This window comes from Camelus ferus, chromosome 5 (genome assembly GCF_009834535.1).
Source record: "Camelus ferus isolate YT-003-E chromosome 5, BCGSAC_Cfer_1.0, whole genome shotgun sequence".
NCBI classification, from domain to species: domain Eukaryota; kingdom Metazoa; phylum Chordata; class Mammalia; order Artiodactyla; family Camelidae; genus Camelus; species Camelus ferus.
Genome location: NC_045700.1, coordinates 81,967,653 through 81,983,910, shown reverse-complemented (window position 1 = coordinate 81,983,910; position 16,258 = coordinate 81,967,653). Strand labels below are relative to the sequence as shown.

Genomic DNA, 16,258 nt, shown 5'->3' with positions numbered 1-16,258 from the left:
GTTCCCTGTGCTATACAGAAGAAATTTGGTTTTTTTAAATCTATTTTTATACATAGTGGCTAACATTTGAAAATCTCAAAACTCCCAAATTTATCCCTTCCTAGCCCCTTTTCCCGGTAACCATGATTGTTGACCATGTCTGCGAGTCTGTTGAGACTTTGATTTTAATCCATTACATTACTAAATATTATTTTTAAAATTGGCTCCCCTCATCACAAAGGAAGAATCAGTCAGATTTTCTTTAAATGTGTATGTTAATAAAGTATTGGAATCCATCTGTTTCACTGAAAGCAGAGTATTTGTGAAGTTTCAACAGAAGCTGTGTAAAACGGGCATGTAGAGCAGAGATGTTTGATTCTACTTTCTATTTTATGATTGTTAGCATTTACATATTAGAGAAAATAATACAATGTAACATAAAGAAGCACTTGACACTGAGAAAAAAATACTTAAAAGCAAGAGTAATGGGTAAATAACTTAAAGATTTCAAGAGAATATCACTGAAAATGTGGAAGCAATAAAGACTATATACATACACACATTTTTAAGGTACAGGAATTAAAAGTTGCAATAAAGATTCATGAAATCTAGCAGAATTACAACCTAAAGAGAACACTGATATAGACAATCAAGAACCATATTAGTGAAGTATAAAGATTGTTTTTTTAAAAAAAAAAGTGTCTTTCATTTTCACTATTAGAAAAAGCCAAAAACAAAAAAACACCAAGGGTCAGAAATAAAAATCTAATCCAAAAATCACCACTTGAGTCCTCTCAAGGAGAACTTAAAATAAATTTTCAAGGAAAAACATATACTTTTTAAAAACGTTTCTTGAACAACAAATCACACACTGATTTCAGATTTGATGTGATGGTATAACAGTGCATGAGATGAGACGAGATCCTTCTTCTAATCCTCTATTTCTCCAGCTTTCAAATTCCTGTGCAAAATTAAATTCAGCTATCGATTTCTCCCACTTGTTCAGCTCTCCGTGGGATGGCTGGCATACATGTGTAAAATGCAAATGAAAGCAGCTTCAGTGTCTTTAAATTTTTCAGACACAGATGTATTTTCTGTTATTCAAAGCAATTTCCTGTTGCCTTTTCTATCACATGTAGATTTCAATGTGGTATTCAGAGTGTCTTCACTATGAATTAAAAACCCGTATCTGCCTTTTTCCATACAAAAAGCAGGTGCTGATATGAAAACATATCTGATAAGGAGTGTCCTGGGATAAAGTCCCTGAAATGGCCCTCTGTGAGGTATAAACATGATAGATGGTCTTTAAAGCATGTATTAGTTGATATTTTTGCTTTCCTTTTTAGGTTATTTTGGTTGCAACTAACAGAAAGTGAATGTTTTTAAAAGATTAAGTAATGATCTTAAAAATTTCAAGGAAGAGGTGAACAAACAAGACTAAGAAAAGCTGGGAAATAGTGCTATTGTAGGGACCATCTAGAAGAGTTAAGGAGTTTCCTCTCTGAAAAATATATTCCAATATGGATGAAGGTTGATTCCTGGAGTGGGTCGAAACCAAAAAATCTTATTCTTTTATATATAAAGTACAGTTATACATAAAATATTTGCACAGATATACAGTTTACTTGTGGTATTAAAATTTCACAGGGGTGGGAGTCATTGGGGGAAATGTCTAAAAAAGCCCCTTAAAAGGTGGAGAAACATTCATCGCTCTAGTACATCTATCAGTATGGAGGGTCAACTCAAGCATTTCCACTTCCTGTGATTCTCAGTTTTCCATTCTGAGTCTAATCGGCCCTAGACAGAGGGTCAGGGTCATGTATTAGACCTCATTGTTGGGGACCCATTCCTCTGTTCCAAAGGCAATTTGAGAAGAAAACAGAATTGGGGGAGCTGAGCAGGCACTCCAAGAGGTGTCTAATGGCAAATTTGGGTCCTCCATACTCTTCCCTGCATCCTTCTCCAGGATGCTACCTCTAATGATCATGTCTTCCCCTCCTTCCTTTTAACTAAGGTTTACCTCCCATTAGAGTTTGAAATGTTTGTGTCCCTCCAAAGTCTTTATGTTGAAATCTAACCCCCAATGTGATAGTGTTTGGAGGTGGACCCTTTCGATGGCAATTAGGAAACTGAAGGTGGAAGCCCTCATGAATGGCATGAGTGCCCTTATAAGGGACTGGAGAGACCTGAATTTTCCCCTTTCATCATGTGAGGACACAGACAGAAGCTGGCCATGTATGAACCAAGAAGCAAGATCTCCCAGACACTAAATCTGCAGGCACCTTGATCTTGGACGTCCCAGTCTCCAGAGCCGTGAGTCATACATTTGTGTTGTTTATAAGCCACCCAGTCTGTGGTGTTTTTGTTACAGCAGTCCAAACTGACTGTGACAGAAATTGGTACTGAGAAGTAGGGGTGCTGCTGCAACAAGCACCTAGAAATGCGGTAGTGGTTTTGGAATTGGGTAGTGGGTAGGGGCTGCAAGAGTTTTGAGATGCAGGCTAGAAAGTGTCTACGTGAATGGACTAAGACACCTGCCCTTCAGGTCCCTGGCCAAGGTCCCTCTCCTTTACAAAGTCTTCTCTAGCCCACAGTGAGCTTTTCTCAGATTCCCTGAGACTCACCATTGGGGTCACACACTTGTCCATTGGAATACACAAGCCTTCATTGTCATTTACTTTTGCAAAGGATATGACCCCAGTGAACTAACAGTGGTGAACGTGTATTGTAAACCTCATCCAAGAAGATTCACTCCAAGTTAAGATCCCTTGGTCTACAGTTTAGGTTTCCATAGGAGACTGTAGCAGTCACTGTAAACTTTGTCTTTACACCTGAAGAATTAAATTTTTTTTCTAGCTAGCTCAGATATTGACACGCAGCATATCCAGAGAACACTTTAACTCAGGACTTCGAAAGGGAAAAACAAAACAAACTTTCAGGAGTTTTTCAATTTCACTAGTATAGTCAAAGAACCCATTTTTGGTTTGTTGATTCTATTGTGGGTTTTTTTTTTTTTTTGTATTTCATTAATTTCTGATCTTATCTGTATTATTTCCTTCCTTCTACTGTCTTTCCTTTTAATTTGCTTGTCTTTTTTTTCTTTAGTTTCCTGAGATGTAAGATAAGATCTTTGATTATCAGCCTTTCCTCTTTTCAGACATTTTCAATTAAGGCCATATATTTTCCTCAAAGCACTTCTTTAGTTTTATTTTACAAATTTTATTATGTTGTATTTTCATTAGCATTCAGTGAAAAAATGTTTTTAATTTTTATTGTGATTTCTTCTTTGACCCATGGGTTATTTTAAAAAATGTATTGCTTAATTTATAAACATTTGAGGAGTTCCTAGTTATGTTTTTGCATTTATTTCTAGCTCAATTCCACTATGGTAGGAGAATATACTACACATAGTTTCAATCTTTTGAAATTTTTGAGACTTGTTTTATGACCTGGCATATGGGTCTACATTGATAAACAAATGTTGTGGGTATACTTGAAAGGAATTTATTTATACAGTTGTTGAGTGTAGAGTTTTATACATTTTAATTAGGTCAAGTTGGTAGATAAAATTACTCTTCTATATTCTCAAATTTTTAAAATTAAAGTGTAGTCAGTTTACAATGTTAAGTCAATTTCTGGTGTACAGCATAATGTTTCAGTCATATGTATATATTCCTTTTCATATTTTTTTTCATTATAGCTTACTACAAGATATTTAATATAGTTCTCTGTGCTGTACAGAAGAAACTTGTTGTTTATCTGTTTTACACATACTATTTGCAAATCTCAAACTCCCAATTTATCCCTTTCCACACCCTTTCCCCTCATAACCATAAAATTGTTTACTATGCCTATGAGTCTGTTTCTGTTCTGTAGATAAATTCATTAGTGTCTTCTTTTTCCTTTTTTTAGATTCCACATATTCTCGCATATTTTTTGTCCGCAGATTCTAACAGTTTTGTTAGAGTAAGTTGTATTAGAATAACTGCTTCTTCTAACAGTTTTGGCTGCTTATTATAACAAACACAATTAATTGTAGCTCTGGCAATATCTCCTTCTCCTTCAGCTATATTTTGCTTTATATTTTGCAAGTTTAAGTTACTTGGTTATTATTATGCATCTATTGAATTACCCCCTTAAACATTACTGAATGTTCCCATTTGTCTCTTGTAATACTTCTTCCCTTAACATCTATTTTGTCTGAGTCCATATAGATATACCAGCTTACTTTTGGTTAGTGTTAGTGTGGTATATCTTCTTCCAATATTTTACCTTCAACCTTTCAATGTCCTTATACTAGTTTAAGTATGACCCTTGTGAACAGCATATAATGCAGCCTGGTAGGATGGATGCCAGGAGTTAAAACTAAGTCAATTTAAAGAAAGATTTTAAAGAGGTAGATTTCCTGCACACCTGAACTTATGAGAAAAGATCCATATTCACTGCACCTACACATAGGTGTTGTGGGGGGGGGGGGAGGTCTGTGTGTGTGTGGTGAGTACCTGGCCCCAAAACAAGGAACTTGGGACTAATTATAACAGCAAAGTGGTTAAGAACACAGACTACCTCCTGGCCCTTCTAGCTTCTTGCCTGCCATGGTCAGGACAGCTGCTTCACAACCTACTTGTTAAGACCAGAGAAAGCTGTAGCCCTGAGTACAGGGATGGGGGAAAAAGGAAGATAGATGTCTCCAAAACTAGAGAAACCCATTTGCCTAAAACAATGTGCACACAGGAGTAAAGAAATATAGAGAGAAGGAACAAGAGGCCCTGATGCCAGTTTCTTAATAAGAAAAAATTGCTTATACTCCCAGAGCGCAGAATCTTTCCTTTATAAATCTCCCATTGGACTCTCACGTTAGATTTTAAACTCAAGGGGATTCCATTCACAGTTATTACAATGTGCATAGTGCAACCTGGAATCAAACTCTGCACTTCTCTTTCATTTTCCATGCCATCTCTAGGGTGACCAAACCTCTTGAAATAAATGTTACAACAATGTTCAGAAAAATCCTTCTTCCTCAAGATGTGACTTGATGTAGAAACCACTAGAAAGTGAAAATGGTTTAGTTACATCCCACTTAGTTCAAATAACCTAGAGAGGCCATGAAGCTAAACAGTGGCAGGCCACAGGCCACAGTCTTTTTTTTTTTTTTTTGTATGATAACAAAAAAGACCAGACCTATCCATATAGAGAGTTGATTTGTCAAAACATTACACCAAAAAATACTTGAAGGCAATAAGTATGTCAATGCAGCTGTATGGTTAAATGTTATAACCTCTGAAGTCAAGAAATTCAAATTTATAGTTGCCACATTAAGAATAGATGTTAAAGCATTAAAGTTAACACCATATACAGTCATATAAAATATTGCATGTGCAAAGGGTCTGAGTTACGTTCATACTGGGAACCATAATTTAGAATTTCCTGACTTCTGAACATGTAACACATCATAGTAATTGGTCTAGCTCCTTGGAGCTAATATAAAATATCTTGTTAACATGTTTTCTATCCAATTCTTTCATCATTTAGCTTTTGGCTCTTGGAGAAACAATTCATCATGCTCAAATCTTTTCCCACACCTGCACCAAGCTAATATAGCAATGGAAAAGCCAACGTACCCAGGATTGAGTGAAAAGATTTGTAAATCTTGTAGGAAGATTGTTAGTGTGGACATTTAGTCTGGATCATGCAAGATGACACTCTGACTTGGCATTCAGAGTTTTGTTTGCTTTGTCTTGTCACAGTGACAACCTCACATTCTGATGGATACTGTGGGGTACAGGATATCAAGGTAGCTTATGCATGCAGAATAGCTATAGACTGTTAGTTCATGAAGCTGATGTAGAAGAGAAAGGTAGGAGGGCCTGCTCTGTGATGGAACACGACATGTTAGTTTCCTGGCATGGCAAGAGAATCACACAAAAATGGACTGAATGTTTGTGTCCCCCTGAAATCCAAATGTTGAAATCCTAACCCCTGATGTCATGGTATTAAGAAGTGAAGCCTTTGGGAGGTACTTAGGTCATGAGGGTGGAGCTCTCCTAAATGGGATTAGTGCCCTTATAAAAGGGACCCCAGACAGCCCTCTGGCCCTCCTTCTGCATGTGAGGATACAGAGAGAGGGCAGCAGTCTGCCACCTGGAAGAGGCTCCCTCATCAGAACCTGACAATGCTGGCACCCTGATCTCAGACTTCCAGACTCCAGAACTGTGAGAAAAAAAATTCTGTTGTTCATAAATCAGCCAATCTATGATACTTTGTTATAGCAGCCTGAACGTACTAAGACACACAATCTCTAAGGCAATTCTCTGCCAAGGGCTGGGGCTCTGTGTACTTCCCCTTCAACCAAGCCCCTGTCTTTATTTTCATTTGACTGAGTCTCAGACTCACTATATTCTAACCCTCTTCTCAGTACTTTGCTCCTGCAGCCTTGCTCCAGACCAAGTGAAGAAAACCAGTAGCCAACAATTCCAAACATATTACCATATTCCAGGTGCTGCTTAAAGCACCTTAGAAACATTGACTCCTTGAACCTGGTAGAGAAGACACTGGTAAACCCTGGCCCGTGGGCCAAATCCAGACTGCCACCTCTTTTGATAAACACATCCGTTTAAATGTTATCTCTGGCTGCTTTCACACAATAATAGTAAAGTTGGATAGTTGCAGCATTGATGGCTAGCAAAGTCGGAAATACGTACTACCTGGTGTTTATAGAAAGTTTGCCCACCTTGCAGTGGAGAATTTCCCTCTATGTGATCAGCAAACCTGATTCTCCGAGTCACACATGAGAAAGTTAGAATCATTATTAATGGAATTCTTGGTTTGGGGAAGTGGGGTGGGGGGAGTTTAAATAAGAGCTCAGTTATCCACACCTCATATTTATGCACTAAGACATGCTATTCATCATTGTATAGTCAGGACTGGGAATCCTTTCCAGGACAAGTCCTAGTCACCTACTTTCATCTTTTGACATGTTTTTGTCACTCATTTGACCTTGCCATGAATTTACTCCTTGCCATTTTCAACCACAAATTCAGTAGTGGCTGCTAGCAGACCGAACAGAGGAGGAGGACAAAGACATACTAGCAGGCAGGCTTGTTTAACGTAGTCTGTTTGCAACTAAAGGGAAGGGTTTGTATGTATCTCATAAATCTCCATGGACGAAAGGCTCACGTACCCTCCTTCCAAAAAGGAACATGTGCTTTCCTGGAACGAAGAGAAGGGAGCTTCCCTTGGCCCCTCCCAGCATCTCCCCCTTTGTCCAGAAGCTACTCCCTGGGACAGCCACAGGGCCATCCCACAAGCACTGATGGGCCAGGTCGTCACATTGCCAAAACATCTGGAATGAAAAATGCATTTAATCATTCCGATTATTTTCCCCTGAAGCCATGCCAAACATCTGTCTAACTAGAAACAGCTGTGTATCACTTTGGGGCTGCCATGCAAACACCCTAGACTGGGGGTCTTAAACAACAGAAACGTGTTATCTCAGAGCTCTGAAGGCTGGAGTCCTAGATCAGGGTGCCAGCATGGTCGGGTCCAGGTGAGAACTACCTTCCTGGCTTGCAGATAGCAGCTTTCTTGCTGTATCTTCATGTGGCAGGGAAGGAGAGAGAGAGAGAAAGAAAGAAAGAGAGAAAGCATGCCGTGCTGTCTCTACTTATACGAGCACTCATCCTATTATGAGGATCCTACCTTCATGAGCTCACCTGAACCTGATTACTCTCCAAAGTCCCCAGCTCCAGTCACACAAAGAATTAGGGCTTCAACAGATGAATTTTGAGGGGACCCAATTCAGTCCATAGCAAGATTTACCTCTAGCATTAAGTAGGTCAGATCTTGGGTGTCCATGGGGGATGCCCTGGGCAAAGGTTCAGTGAATCACAGCACCAGAAACTCCATGCCCCTGGTCGTTCCTAGTGCCCACTGCCGCACAACTCATCTTCCAATGACGCCCTCTGAGGGGGCCACACTGGGACAGTTCCCATGTTGGTGCCATAGGCTTTGGCATTTGAGAGCTTGCTCTGGGCTCAGCACAAATCCAGACTGGCTGAGTCAGGATGGAAACATTCCAGATACTTCCTGGCATTCAGGTGGTAGAGACTTGGGAAACACGCAGCTGGGAATTCCAGAGCAAAACAGAGTCACATGACTAAATAGAAACCAGCACAGCTGTATCATTACTGTTGAGTAACAAACCACTCCCAAAACTTGTTGGCTGAAAACTGAGCATTTAGCATTGCCCAGTCAGGCAACTGAACTGACCTGGGGCAGACGTAGCTGACTTCCTCTGGGCTGGTTCATAGGTCTCCAGCCAGGTGGCAGGTGGGGAGATGGCCACAGTCTAGGATAGCCTCAGTCACAGGTCTGACAGTTGCCTAGTCATCATCTGGGGTGACTGCATCTTCCACAGCTAGCCCGGGGCAATTTTCAAGATGTCTGCAAGAAAGACCGGAAGCACCTAAGCCTCGGAGGCTTAAGTTTGGTCCTGGCCCACTGATACTTAGGCCACCTCTATTAGCCAAAACCAGCCCCAGGGCCAGTTCAAATTACAGCAGTGTGGAAGTGAACTCCACATCTCACTGGGAGGAGCAGTGAAGTTGCATAGGAAATCATATAGCTACAGGAAGGGGTGAAGAAGTGTGGCCGTTTCTGGGATCTACCATCAGAGCAGAATCTGGGGAAGACTGGTCACTCAATAATGAATGTGTTCCAGATAATTATTCACTTCTTTTCCTCTATTTGCTGCCTTTTCCTAGCTAGGAAATGAACATGAAATGGAACACAGAGTAGAAAAGAAAACAGGAGCCTAGGAGACCATGAGCTGGAAGGGTTGAGTCTTGCCTGTTATCCTGACATCAATAAATTGTGTCACATTGAGTCAATCACTTTCCTCCTTTGAATCACTGACTTCTCATCCAGAAAAGATGTATCTTTTTTTTTTAACATTTTTTATTGATTTATAATCATTTTACAATGTTGTGTCAAATTCCAGTGTTCAGCACAATTTTTCAGTTATTCATGGACATATACACACTCATTGTCACATTTTTTTCTCTGTGAGTTATCATAACATTTTGTGTATATTTCCCTGTGCTATACAGTGTAGTCTATTCTACAATTTTGAAATCCCTGTCTATCCCTTCCCACCCTCCACCCCCCTGGTAACCACAAGTCTGTATTCTCTGTCTGTGAGTCTATTTCTGTCCTTTATTTATGCTTTGTTTTTGTTTGTTTTTGTTTTTGTTTTTTAGATTCCACATATGAGCGATCTCATATGGTATTTTTCTTTCTCTTTCTGGCTTACTTCACTTAGAATGACATTCTCCAGGAGCATCCATGTTGCTGCAAATGGCATTATGTTGTCGGTTTTTATGGCTGAGTAGTATTCCATTGTATAAATATACCACAGCTTCTTTATCCAGTCACCTGTTGATGGACATTTAGGCTGTTTCCATGTTTTGGCTATTGTAAATAGTGCTGCTATGAACACTGGGGTGCAGGTGTCATCCTGAAGTAGATTTCCTTCTGGATACAAGCCCAGGAGTGGGATTCCTGGGTCATATGGTAAGTCTATTCCTGGTCTTTTGAGGAATCTCCACACTGTTTTCCATAGTGGCTGCACCAAACTGCATTCCCACCAGCAGTGTAGGAGGGTTCCCCTTTCTCCACAGCCTCTCCAGCATTTGTCATTTGTGGATTTTTGAATGACGGCCATTCTGACTGGTGTGAGGTGATACCTCATTGTAGTTTTGATTTGCATTTCTCTGATAATTAGTGATATTGAGCATTTTTTCATGTGCTTTTTGATCATTTGTATGTCTTCCTTGGAGAATTGCTTGTTTAGGTCTTCTGCCCATTTTTGGATTGGGTTGTTTATTTTTTTCTTATTGAGTCGTATGAGCTGCTTATATATTCTGGAGATCAAGCCTTTGTCAGTTTCACTTGCAAAAATTTTCTCCCATTCCATAGGTTTTCTTCTTGTTTTATTTCTGATTTCCTTTGCTGTGCAGAAGCTTGTAAGTTTCATTAGGTCCCATTTGTTTATTCTTGCTTTTATTTCTTCTAGGAGAAAATTATTTAAATGTATGTCAGATAATGTTTTGCCTATGTTTTCCTCTAGGAGGTTTATTGTATCTTGTCTTATGTTTAAGTCTTTAATCCATTTTGAGTTGATTTTTGTATATGGTGTAAGGGAGTGTTCTAGCTTCATTGTTTTACATGCTGCTGTCCAGTTTTCCCAACACCATTTGCTGAAGAGACTGTCTTTATTCCAATGTATATTCTTGCCTCCTTTGTCAAAGATGAGTTGACCAGAAAAGATGTATCTTATCTTAATCTTAAAGCATCTTATCACCTGGAGGTCCTGTATTCAAATCAGATCCTTCCCAGTAGACCTTCCTAATTGGTCACTTACTTAAAGTGTGTGTCTTTACAGAACAGGTGTCTTCTCTAGTACCTGGAATCGTGCCTTATTCAGACAGACACTGAAAAATAATTGATTGAGTTATGCTAGGTCTGCTTCTACCGCTGAGTCCATGTGACTGAAACAATCAGAATTCTTACAGACAACCCTGACCGGGAGATTTGGTGAATATGACTTTCTTCTGTATCTCTTCCACCTGCGTCCACACCAGCAGGACAAGAGTCTATTCATTCAGCCCAGAGGATGAAGGATGAGGTTCTGGGAAGGGAGAGTGTACCCTGTACCCTGTCTCACCCTCTTCTCAGGACTTAGGCAGACCCCTGTGCATCTCCATTTTCTCTCTTCTGACTTGTGAAAAACATCTTGGTAGACAAGGGACATATTGTCCAGAGTGTAATTATTATACTAAATTTCCAAACTAAAGACGTGTGTGAGAAGTACAACCTCCTCCCTTGAAAGTGTGAGTATTTGCTATAAGACATTTGCCCAAACGGACAATACGCATATTTATCTTACCCTTCCTAAAAGTATAAACTTCTTCAGATCGGCTCCCAAACTTCCTAAAGCCTTACATTCTCTTAACCCCCACTGCTGTACCTGGCACATAATACTTGCTCATTAAAAACTTTATGAATTTAAGTCTATTTAGGGGCTGGGAGGATAAATTTACTTACTACATTAAGATTGTGTTTGCATGTTGCCAAAATATCTCATTGAAAAATGAAAACTCCGATCATTTCGATGCCAAATTATGCCACACATTCAGACATCTGGGAAGCATTTGGAGCGTTTTTCTTTCCCTCTGAATGTTTTGGTGTCCTATAGAGGCAAGCCTCAGGAAGTGGCTGTGGGTGTTTGTGGTGAGGGGAGTGTACAATGTGGGAGGTAGTATTTTCAAAGTGGGTCTGGGAGAGGTTGCTGGTAGACTCAGACTGGAAATTGGTTCACTCCTCTGTGCTGATTGCCATGTCAATTTGTGCTAGCTTTTTTTTTTTTAAGTCACAATAAGGCCATCAATAGCAAAAGTCATCACAATGTCCACTTCCTTTGAGTCAACAATCACACTAATAATTCAACAGGACATCAAATTTAAGAAAATCATCCTACAGCAACTCAGTGGAAGAGTAATCATCTATTAAAAATAAAACACAAGGACTTTGAGGCCATATGGGAAGATAGTTGAGTGGTTAACCAGAAAAAAATCAGAAGATAAAGCATCATCCTATACATTAATAATACAAATAGGCAAAATGCAAGTGACTAATGGGTGTCATCCTAGAGGAATACACCTGGTTCAGTTCTCCCCTGCATTGCTCATAGGTACTGACCTCTCTCCACTAGCACTGTAACTTCATTTGTGGGCAGTTTCATATGGTTCTTATGTCTTTCCTTTAAATCCAAGTTGTTTATTAATTCATTTATTCAATATTGATTGTGAGCTTGCTCCGAGCCATGCACTAGCTCATAACGCCTCTTTGAAGGGCTTTCACAGCCTAATGGGGCCAGGAGACATGCCAATAAATAATTCTTAGATGTAAATTTAGTATTTTTGTCTAATTATTTTTGGATTTTTTTTTTTTATTTGACAAAAATGTTACAGATCTTTTCACACTCCTGGATGGCCTGCCACTTGTGTAGTGCCAGCTCTAATCTCCCTAGAAAGAGCAAGACAGAGGGGAACATCTGAAACGAGAGGGCAGCAAAGGACTGTAGAGACCAGAGTCTTTTCCCAAGGGACAGTCCTTTTGGCTACACACTTCCTGAAAATGATTCCCTGCCACTCAGAACCATCAAAGCAAGAAAGATACCTTCAAACCATGTATCTGTTGACATACGTATTTTTTCAAATTATAAATCCAAAAAGCTAATTTCACTGTCCCCCGAAAATCATATCTGAGCCATTTGGATTCTTTCAGCACCCTATCCCAACCAAACAATTCTTGTTTTTTTTCTCCATTTTGTAGTTTATATAAGAAAACTGGATTGGTGTGCTTGTTCCTTTTCCAAATTAAATTGGATGTATTTCCTAACTTAACTTTTATAATACAAAAATCATTAGGACACACTTCCCCACCCTATCATCCTGTCTTTCCTAAACAATTAGAAGTTCTAGAGAACTCAGAGACCCCAGATTTATACTTAGGGAGATGACAGCCTGCTATGTCTGGAGACTGCAAGATCCCCATGGCTGGAGACGGCAGGGGATTAATGAGAATTGGCTCTCAAGGGGGCTGACAGGTCTATAAGCTGACCATAGGCATTCGAGTCACATCTTCCCCTAGTTCCCCAGATGTCACTGATAACTGAGCACATCCCAAGTTGACTTGGATGGTCCCATTTTAGTCCATGATGGAAAAATTACGTAACAAGAGTGTTGCCATTTGAGGAATGGAAAAGTCATTTAAGGACAAAAAAAGAGGTTAAAAGAACTTGTGAGTAATCAATATATCACGGGCGAGAAAAAAATTGGCACATTTCAACGTGGAAAACAAAACAGTATTGAAGAAAACTAGAATTTTCCGTAACTTCAATGGCACTTCATTTTCCAAATGTGTGCTCTTTTAAATGATTAAGTTTTTTTCACAATTCAGAATAAAAGAAGCAAAGAGTAAAAGAAAATAAATCTTTCCATATTCAAAATTTGCAATGTTGAAACCAGCCAACAAAAACACAGGATCACTTGGAACCAGCTCTTGGCCATAATTAAATTAGAATGTGTTTAAATTCTTAATGGCATGGTATTTTACACTGAGTTTGAAATATACACCTAAACACTCCAGCCATCATGAGTTATTAATATAAAGTGCCCAATAACTGGAGAAGTATTGCAGCATATTATCACTCCTCCCTGGCTAATGAAACCAATCATCCTCTCTCACATTTTAGCCACACAAACCAGAATCACTCTCCTTGTAGCTTGAAAGGTTTCAGAAAGCATTGGAGCAGCTAAAAGGCAGCCTTTTTCACCGGATGAAACGACCCTGAAATAAATGTTGGGTTGTTTTACTGAAGTGTGTGTGTCTGTTTTCTTCATAAGCTTTTTACCTGTCCGCTTCTCTGCATGGAAAATCAGATCCCACAAAACAAAACATTAACAGCATGACCACAGTTGACTAATTGTTATTGGGAAGCCTCTGTAGGAGAAGTTCACAGTTCAGAAAGCTAAACCTGCCTGTTTAGTTATTGAGCTTATTTTGGTAAGAATTGGCTGAAGTGTATATATATAATAGTCCATAGCAATAGGATATGGAAGTCTGTTGAATTCTGGTAAAAAAGAGCGGAGGCATCACGCAACTGTATGACCAAACTTTTAATTAAAATTAGGGCTGGCAAAACCCTTAAGTAGCGGGATTCATGGGCCAGCAGTGGGACTCAGGGTTTTGGCAAGAACTGTGGTCTCTCCTCTCTAGACGTTCTGGCACAGACCCAGAGCAGCTCTGCCAAATGTGTTTGAATGTGCTCTACCCATTGGACTAATGACCCTCCCCATAATTAGGCTGAGCCCTGTAAAGCAACCTTCATAAAAATAGGGGCCAGAGAGTGAGAGTCAGAATGGACAAAATATTGCCAATACTATAAGAATAGGAGATTGCTGGCAGCCTTCTCACCATGGTGGAAAGGTGCATTAACTTGAGGATCCTCTTACAAGCCAAGTAAACTAGTAGAGAAGATGAGACATTATCTATGGAGCAGATTTCAGGATGCAAGATAGAATTTCATGACAAACAGACGTTTTGTGATAATAAATAAGAAGGCAATTTGATTGATCAAAGACTTCCTGATGACCAAATCCAGACCACGGTAGATTTTGTCCAAGGCCCCCTTGGGAATCTCAGAGCCCAACAGAAGCCAGGGAAAAGCAGAGACCTGGGAGGTGGCACAGGGGAGGCAGAAGATGGGGTGAGCCATGTTCAGTTTCCAAGTTAAAAAGCACGGTCAGCAGGCCATGAGTCTTAGGGATGTGCACAGAGTTGGGTGAGCAAGGTCAAACGGAGGAATCAGAATCCAGATGACAAGGACCAGAGCAGAGATGGAGGAGCAAAATGGAGGATGAAAATGGTAAGTCCATGGCAACTGCCGACGTTGGAGCTGTGAGTTAAAGGCTCATTTTTATTGGATGTCACCTGCTCAGGCTGGGTCAAGTCAGGCTCCTTTGAAAGTATAGGGATGGGTGGAAGATTTATGTTAAGTTTTGATGGGTTCTTGTAACAATAAAAATAATGAAAATAACAACCATTACTACCACTTACTGAACATTACTTTATGCTAGATGTTATCTTGGGGGATTTTTACACTCTATTAGAATCAGTATTAATAATAATAATAACCATTAATTGAGCACTTACATGTGCCCAGAACTGTAAGTGCTCTAAACATACTCTTTTTACTTAGTTCAGTACTTCTTCAATGTTGTCATTTATTTATTGTTTTTATTTTACAGATGAGAAAACTGAGGCTCAGAGAAGGTAAGGAATTTTTCCAAGTTCACACAGCTTACAAATTCATACAGTAGTAGCAGAGTTTGAATAGTTTTTGTCTGTATACAAAAACTGAGCTCTTCCCAAGGGTTAAGTGACAGTACAGACAATAGGGACAGAAGACTGATAGGTATAACACGGAATGTGTCAATGACAATCACCTAAGCTCAACAGTTTGGAGGTTATGAAAGCAGTTACCGTTATGAAACATTCATTGTTCCAAGTGACCCAGTAACAGAAAAACCACTCGGACACTTATGATCGCAAATCATGATCATGATCAAGAAAAACCAAGAGGAGGAGGAGGAGACGATGGTGAGGATGGTAATGATGATGAGGATGATGATAAAAATTATAATGATGCCAGGATTATAGCAGCCCAAACCATCCCCGTGTTAAGGCACAGCTGTATGGTCACCCATGGGGCGTACTTTGGATGGTATTACCAATGCCTCACCACCTACTTCCACTTAATAATACTTAAAACCCCTTTAAGAGGTCATAGACCTTTCCATGGTTAGAAACAAAGTTTAAAGAAGCCCTAAGACAGTAGCAGCGTCCTAAGTTTACTTGAAGCTACATTAAAATATCAAAAACCATCCCTAAGAAATGCTTCTGATACAGACATGGTAATAAAGAGGATCAGGAAGTGGGGCAGAGGAAGGCTGATCTGAGGTAAGGAAGGAAACAGTAATTCAGTCCACAAGGATTGATCAAGCTCTTCTATGACCCAAGCCATCTGAGAGTTATTATTCCTATTTTCAAGTGTGAAAACTAAGGCTCAGAGAGTTCACACAACTCATAGTGGTCCTGCCAACGTCTGAGTCCAAAGCCAGCTTTCTTTCTGCTTAGCCTAGAGTGACGGAAGCCAAAGGCCCCAAGGACTTTCTAAGGAACCAGATGAAATTCTCTGATGAAAAGGCAAGGCCATTTCATCTCGTCATCTTCCCAAAACCACAGGTCCTGGTCCAACACCAAGATCCAAAAAGAACTCTCTGGATTCAGAACTCGATTCCTGAAGCTTCCAGTAGTCATTCCCGGTTCTGATCGTGGTAATTCAGACAGAGGACAGAGAGATTTTTCATAGGTTGGGACTCGATGTTACACACAAAGTGGTAAACATTCATGTACCTTGTTAGTCTCAAAGCTTTGTAACCAGCTCATGCAAAATCTGCCTGAGGCACTTTAATATCAAAACGCCAACTGAATTCTATATAGCAATCAATCTCTCCCCCTAGCAAAGAAAAGTTCAAACTGCTACCTATGAGTGATCATGTAGCCATGGGGCCAGAGAGTGCCCACAGGGAGACTACTGGGGTTTCCCCATCCTTTACCAACCTCACCCACCCCTCACATTGACTGTCTTTTCCTC

General features: G+C 39.8%; 1 long non-coding RNA gene across 1 annotated transcript in view; it reads right to left on the bottom strand.

The window, feature by feature from the left end:
- The window catches only part of LOC116663773, a 212,305-nt gene extending 204,331 nt beyond the window's left edge, over positions 1-7,974 (bottom strand). Inside the window, exon 1 of the long non-coding RNA XR_004320102.1 lies at positions 7,798-7,974. This is a non-coding gene — a long non-coding RNA (uncharacterized LOC116663773). The remainder of the gene's footprint in view (positions 1-7,797) is intronic.
- Between the last annotated feature and the right edge of the window lie 8,284 nt (positions 7,975-16,258).